The following is a 7,717-nucleotide window of genomic DNA, read 5'->3' on the forward strand; positions in this document are numbered from 1 at the left end:
GCGCCAGCGTCATCCTCTTAGGTGAAGAAAAAGGAGAAGTCCTCTTTCTGAGCGCGTTTGAAACGCCTCGACGTTTCTGTCTACGCCTTGTAGAACTAATTTACACCACAGGAAAGCCTCACGAACTAAACTCACCACTGAAAGTTTGGAGGGGACCCCAGAAGAGCATAAATCGCTAGAGATCGGAGACAAAGCTCAAGGAATAAGAGACGGGACTTTCTACTGCCACGGTCCCTCTGACAGAGTTTTTGCAATTAGGTAGTGGCAAAGACCGACTTAAATTTGACAGTTACATTAGTGAAGGATTCACATCTTGCATTTTAGTATTTTTCTCCGTTTCTGCACGGAGCTAAAGATCCTTCACTTAGCACACTCTCTTGGAAAGACTCAGTTCCCTACATCCAATTCACTCCCACTACCCTTTCCACGCTCAACCTCCACACTTTTCTAAAGACCAGAGCTTCCAACTCCGATCCGCGGGAGCGAGTGGCAGTTTGTGCGTTGCTGTTGCAACCAAACACTCTCAGCCGCGTAAGCAAGGGGTCAAAAAAAAAAAGAATTCTTCACCTTGTAAATATCTGCTCAGTGCCCTGAACAATTTGCCAGGCGTGTGGCTAGCGGAGGAGAGCTTCCAGAAGCGTCTCTGGTGACGCGGGGAGAGGGCAGGAGGTGGTCCCGGCTGCAGCTCGGCTGTCCCGCATCCCGGAGGGCAACCCGTAGCCGGTGCGGTAGCCTCCGCACCAAGACCTCCGCTTTTTATCAGCGTCGCGCAGCTCTAAGCTGTAGAGGAACGGCCACGGTTTAGCCAGTCTTGGTACCGCGGGACAGGAGCCCCGTCGGGGGGCAATGTGCCTGGCTCTGGACCCGCCACCCTGCTGCGGCTGGGACACTGCGGAGGACACGGCTGCTGCCGTGCGGGGGCTGAGCCACCTGTTGGTTTCCCCAAGCGGGGAAAGCCCGCGAGAAGCTCCCGCAGCACTCCTCACACTCAAAAAAAAACCCCTCCAGGAGCAACCTTGCCCTTCACAGTCTTTGGGAAAATGCTTTTTTCCCGCCTCGTCACGGGCGCATTGCCGAGTGAATCAAAGGCTGAGATTAAAGAGGTCCCACCAGAAAGGAAACCCACGTTATTAATTTGGGTAATTGTTACCTTTTCCCCGTGTCCCCGGTTTACTTTTTTAAGGTGGCGTGTTCAGTAATGCAGTCGTTACTAACAACACCCGCTGAAGGATACAGGTTTCCTACTAATGAGCACCCCAGCAGCAGGCAGCGAAGCCTCACAACTACGTCATTTCCATAAATGATTTTCCGTCTTCAGCTCTTTTGCGAGAGCGGTGACATTTCCGTAGACCGCATTTGCATGGCGTTTATTCCTCCTCATTATTATTATTAACCGCGCGAAGAGACCCTCAGCATCAGGCAACGAAGTCTAGCAGCATGTTTTGGAGGTTCTCAGGGTGCGTTTGGTTGTTTAACTTTATCCGCACATCAAACTTAATTAGACAGATAAATCAATTCACCTGTAATAGACACATCTGCTTTAAAAAAAAAACCCCGAACCTCTGGAAGTAATTCATCACCGCTTGTTTATTTATTTATTTTAAAATTTTTGTTTAACTGAAGAAGAGAAATAAGTATAAAGAAATGTGTTTAACAGCTGTTCCCCTCCCAAAGTACACATGGCGATAATTTCACAAAATATTTTCCTGTGGCAAACGACCTTCTCACCAATCTGATTTAATTTGCCTCATTTATTTGGAAAGCGCAGCACATCGTCTGTTTTGTTTGTTTGCTCAAAGAGGTACTTTATTATTATTTTATTATATATATTTTAATATATATTCTGCATTAAATGCTCCTGGAAGCACATGGCTCGGTCTGAAGGATGATTCTGCATATGTTACTCCAGCTCTTCTCAACTGAGCAAACCCAGAGGTGACTTACTGAAATGTGACTGTCTTCCTTACACTTGTCAAACTTTAAAACCGCATCTGAAGTAGCTTCAGTCTTTCAGCTCTAAGGTAGGACGCAAAACTTTATCCTACCTGTCTAACAGAAGTTTGTCGCTCATCTGATTTGGTACATTTAGGGCTGTGCATAACAAAATAGCAGCCTCGGGAATCCGGAAGGCACTGTGCTTTAGAGTGGGGGACATTTATTAAGGAGTAGTAACTCTTCTTCTCTGCTGTGAGTCACGGTTTCACTGGGAGCAGCCCGATCGATAGCAGAGCTAAACCAGTAACTTCGTTCACAAACACCTTATGTGTTGGGAACCCCTCTCAGAGGTTCCTTGAAGGAGATACAGAGTCTGTTTCCATCTGGATCCTGAGAACTCGGATTTCTTTTTGCAGTCCCACTATTTGCATTAGTTGCTACACAGACCTCCAAGGGTATGTTTTCTCATAGATGCAACCGTGCCTTGGCCGGCCGGTCATGAAAACAATTGTTCGTAAAGAGCCCTCGCAGCCAGGAGCACCAAGATGAGCGCAGTGGAAGACGGTGTCTGGCTTATCTACCGCAGTGATACGCTGTGGGAAAAAATAATTTAAAAATAGTGGTATGGTGCACAGGAATAGCTAGTATCTCTGCTGGGCAAAGTCAGAGGGCTGTTGCCGGACCGACTTTTCCTGCGCCCCTTCCTGTGTTGCTTCCTCCGGCACGAAGTCCCCCCCCATTCTACAGCCTCCCGCCCCTGCGCGGTGGTGCAGCTCCGACACCGCGCGGGTGACTGCTCTCGGGCGAATCCTTGACTTTCCGCGGGTGTAAGGAGCAAGCAGGGACTTCCCCCCATCCTCCACGGTACAACCCAGCAGAGGCGGTGGCTGGAGCTCCGGTGTTCAGCAGTACTCCGCGGCTGTGGGCGGGCGGCGGCTTCTGGCTCCGTACGAAGCGAGTTTATTTCTCGGGCGGCGTCAGCAAAAAAAAAACCGGTGTGGGCCGGGGCGAGTGTTGAGGCAATAGAGGAGATCCCCGAGGAAGAATCGCAGTGGCAAGAAAGATTAGGGAAAAAAAAAAAAAAAAGAAATAAAGAGAGAAAGAGAGAAAGAAAGAGAGAGAGAAAGAAAGAGAGAGAGAAAGAGAGAGAGAGAGAAAGAGAGAGAGAGAGAAAGAGAGAGAAAGAGAGAAAGAGAGAGAGAAAGAGAGAAAGAAAGAGAGAGAGAGAAAGAGAGAAAGAGATAAAAAAAGAAAGAGAGAAAAAAAGAAAGAGAGAAAGAAAGAAAGAAAGAAAGAGAAAAAGAAAGAAAGAAAGAAAGAGAAAGATTAAAACCAAAGGACTCCCCGTGGAGCGGAGGCTCGGCGGGGTATGGTGGGGGCAGCCCCGGGATGGGGGCAGCCTGCCCTCATTCCTTATTTTATTTTTTTCTCGCTTTTAATTTCTCCCTGATCCGAGGAGCCGGGGTGGGGAGCAAGAGCCAGGAACGGAGACCCCCTGACACAGTTGGGGCGGCGAGTCTTCCCCCTCCTAGTCCGCCCGGCCCGCGGCAGGCTGCGCAGCAGCGGAGTGGGACGAGGCAGCTCTTTGGGAGGGACGGCCGGCGCGCGGCCCGCGGAACTCCGAGGCTCCACCCGCGCAGTGCCGAGGCTCGAAGGTCTGGGGAGGAACAGCCCCTATGGGGGCATCACAGGGGACACCCCGTGGATCCACCTCCCTCACGTCCGTCCCCGCCGACGCGCACCGGCGGGGCGGCCCTAGCATCGCTCCCAAATGTCAGGGGGCGCGGACAGGCCTCGGAACACCTTCGGCAGCACTAGCGCAGCGCGGCGGGACAGCAGCGGTTGCCCGAGCAAGTTCCGAGGCGCCGTCCTTTCCCTCTGCTACCGTAAACAACAGCAGCTTCCTGCGCAGGGCTGAGCGCATAGAGCTGCTTTATACGTCCTGCTATAACTTCGCGTCCATCTATACCCAATAACGCGTCTCACGCTGCTGGGTATGTGCCGGTGGTACAGACGCGGTATAGAGGCATGAATTCCTCTTTCCATAGACCCCCGAACGTCCCGGCGAATTCTCGTCGGAGCCTACACCCTCACCTATACACTTAATACGCGTGGGCCACTCGCCGCCCCACGCGCACAGCCGCCTGACATCCAGCGCCCGTAACCGCGGAGCAGCGCGGGGGTCGGGCGGGCGCGGTGTCGTCACGGGTGGTGTCGGCGCTGCCCCGCCTCCTGCTGCGCGGCTTCCGCTTGGTTGCCAGGGCGATGGGTACACAGGGCGACGAGTACACCGTGCGGTCCTGCGCGGCCGCGCAGCCCGCCGCGCCGCCGCCATGTCCCAGAAGAAGATCATGCAAGGTAGGGGGCCGGTGCCGAGGGCCGGTGCCGGTACTGGGGCTGGCGCTGTCGGCGTCGCCGTTAACCGCTGCCCCTTCTCTCGTCCCGCAGGGGCCGGTGCCGGTACTGGTACTGGGGCTGGCGGCGCGGCCGTTAACTGCTGCCCCTTCGCTCGTCCCGCAGGGGCCGGTGCTGGTACTGGGGCTGGCGCTGGCGCTGGAGGCGCGGCCGTTAACCGCTGCCCCTTCGCTCGTCCCGCAGGGGCCGGGGTCGGGGCCGGGGCAGGTACTGGTACCGGTACTGGTACTGGGGCTGGCGCTGGAGGCGCGGCCGTTAACCGCTTCCCCTTCGCTCGTCCCGCAGGGGCCGGGGTCGGGGCCGGGGCAGGTACTGGTACCGGTACTGGTACTGGGGCTGGCGCTGGAGGCGCGGCCGTTAACCGCTGCCCCTTCGCTCGTCCCGCAGCGTTCGAGCTGTTCCGCCGCGCGAGGATGCAGTTCGTGCAGGAGGTGGCCGAGCTTGCCGACCGGCCGCAGAATATCGAGGGCCTCCAAAAAGCAGGTGCGTGCCCTCCTGCCACCCTCCCGCTACCGCACCGCCGGTAAAGACCGGGCGGTGCGCGGCGGCCACAGGGACTTCCGTGACGCCGCTCCTGACACCGGCCGGCAGTGCGGGGCTACCAAGAGCGTTGCCCTGATTCTCTTGCTGCCTCTTCATGCTGGCCGCTTAGTTTCTAAAGATTTTCTTTTCCTTGTGGGATTTGTCCCAGCACCCCTATCCCTACCTGAGCGGCTGCGGCGCGGTGGTGAGGGGAAGTTGATGGGCTCGCCGGCTGCTGGTCGTTTCAGTGCTTGATTTGAGGTCGGTCTCTCTGGTTGCCATCTCCTAACTACTTTTCGTTTCAGGTGAAATTTCCTCTATATAACCAACTTCCTTTGCTTCCCTGTGTCGCCGGTCGAGCTCTATGCAAAGCACAGAACACGGAATTCCCGGCGCAGCCAAGGAAAGCTGCTTTCAGAAGTCGCAATTTTTATACTAGCTTTACGAGTTGCTCCTGAATTCTTCAGTGTGTGTTTGGTGTTTCCCCCGCCCCCGGCAGGTTTGCTCTGTTTAGGAGGGCTTGGCTTGTGTTATATCGCTGTCATGGGATGTCGTGAGCCAAAGTGAGCATTTTTAGAAAGAGAGCTGCGGGAGCACTTCCACCAGCTGCTGTACTGCTGGCATCTGGCAGAGCCACCCTGCTTGGCCACAGCTCCTGAGCCCAAAAGAGATAAAAAAAAGCAGCACTCAGTAATGGATTACCTGAAAGACGTTTTGAACAAGAGCTATAAATCGGTAGTTGGTTTACCATATGGTATCAACAAATTGATTATGTTTGGGTTTCTCTTGATTTTGTTTTTAATACCTGTTTTCCAAATCTAGCAAAGCTGTCAGTCTTATCTGAGAGACAGTGGGATCAAACAAACAAACAAAGCCAGAAAACAAGTCATGTGAATACTTTCCACTTTATCTTCTTGTTTGTAGAATTGTTTATTAAAATGATTTGATTGCAAATCTCCCAGTTAAATTCGTCTTAAAGAAGCATTGGCTTTGATTATAGGAGTGACATGGTGACACCAGGCCCTTTGTATTACCTTCCTGTGCCTCCTGATTTATTTTACTTTCCATCTCTCAGTGAGTTAGTGCCACTGCTTTAGTTGATATAAATGATCTGTTTACCAAAGGGACATCTTGGCCATAGGAATAATTTATGTCTTGTTTGTAAAAAGGAGCCCCTCTGTGTTCATTTACTGGTTTTAGCTGCTGGCAGAGAGAGATCCCACTTAGGCAGGCTTCTTACAGCTCAGTGTTTTTAAATATGCAGACAGTTTCTGCTTCAAGGAAACAAGCAAAATGCCAAGCTGATTTTTAGTTGCATTCTATTTCTTCTTCAAATAATTATTTGATGTAATACAGTTGGTAGTTTTACCTCAGGACTGATCCGTTGCTTGTACAGAAGTAACCACGTCAGGGGCCAGAAACTTTCTTTTACTCCCAGCTTGTGTTGGTCTGAAGGTTAGTTTTACAAGGGTCAGACTCTGGGGTAGCAATGTGGAGATGTGCATTTTTCTTAGCTTATCAACCCCCTTGGTTCATTCTGGCACTGAGCTGCTTTTCTGTAGGCTTCATTTCTTTTTTTTCCCAGATGCTGGGAAAAAAAGGGAAATATCTGCAAATACAGTGCTTCCTATTACAATTTGTTTGAGTGGCTGAGGCCCACAAATATTTGACCATCTTCCTAAACCTGTGCTTTGAAACTAATGTGTAGTTATAGAATCAAAATGATAGCTACTAATTTTGACCTTTTAAAATGTGCCCAGGACAGCTTTTTAAACCTCCTAAATGAACTGTGGTTAAGTGTTTTTGTTTGCTTTAAAACAAACAAGCAAGCAAACACACATACCCACCTCCCAAACCAAAATCTTCCACCAAATAAAATGTGATTTGCTGCTTCTTTTTTTATTAATTCTTTTAGAGCACTTAATGACTTTGAGGCATAGCTATCTAGCAGATAAGTGGTCTTGATTTGGTGAGCTCTGGAGTGATGATTTGAGAAAGAAAAATGTCTGCTTGTACACCTATCTCTGTACAAATCCATACATAAAAGGGGCTGGGGGCTTGTTTCTTATTCTGGTGAAGAAAATTAGCTCTCCCTTAGGGAGATCACTGTTTTAAGATGTGGAAAGTCTTTGCCTGCTGTCATTTCCCATTAACTTCGTGAGTCAGGGCACCTTGTAGAGTTCATCTTTTGGATCTCAAACGTTGCCAGGGTTTAGCCTTTTTCTGACTGAAACAGGAAGAAGGATAATTGTGGCTTGAATTTGATTAACACTGAGCCCTGAAAATGTACTTTAGTGTAGTCTTGTATTATTTTCTTCTCTTTATAATCCTGAAATATCAAAAAACTCCAGACTGGCAGAAGTGGAAGGTCCCACTGAGCAGAAATCTCAAAAGTAGTTGTAACCAGGGAACTGGAATCTGGCCCTCGACTTTGATACACTTAAATGGCAGTAGCTCTCTCCTGGTCAGGAATGTCCTGGTGGGTTAGTGCTCGGGAGCTCAACAGCTTTCTGGTGGCAGGGAGGTGCAAGGAATTACCGGAGGAATTCCTTTGTCAGAACTCATTCCTGTTTTCCAACTCTGTGGTTAGCTTTGATAAGGTTGTTCCTTACGGTTAAATGCTGCCATGAATAATAATTGTAGGATTTGCTGTTTGAATGTTTGATTAATGGATGTTTGGAAGAAAAACCAAACCAAACCCCACCCAAACCCTTCCTTTAAAACCCCAATTTCCCCCCCCTGTTTATTAAATAGACACTTGGAACAATGTCAGATTATTAATTCATCAAATCTTGTTCCTGGAGGGCTGCTGAGTTATGGGAGAAGCTCCTTTGCTAGCGACAGT

The sequence above is a fragment of the Dryobates pubescens genome, chromosome 21, assembly GCF_014839835.1.
Source record: "Dryobates pubescens isolate bDryPub1 chromosome 21, bDryPub1.pri, whole genome shotgun sequence".
In the NCBI taxonomy this organism is placed as follows: Eukaryota; Metazoa; Chordata; class Aves; order Piciformes; family Picidae; genus Dryobates; species Dryobates pubescens.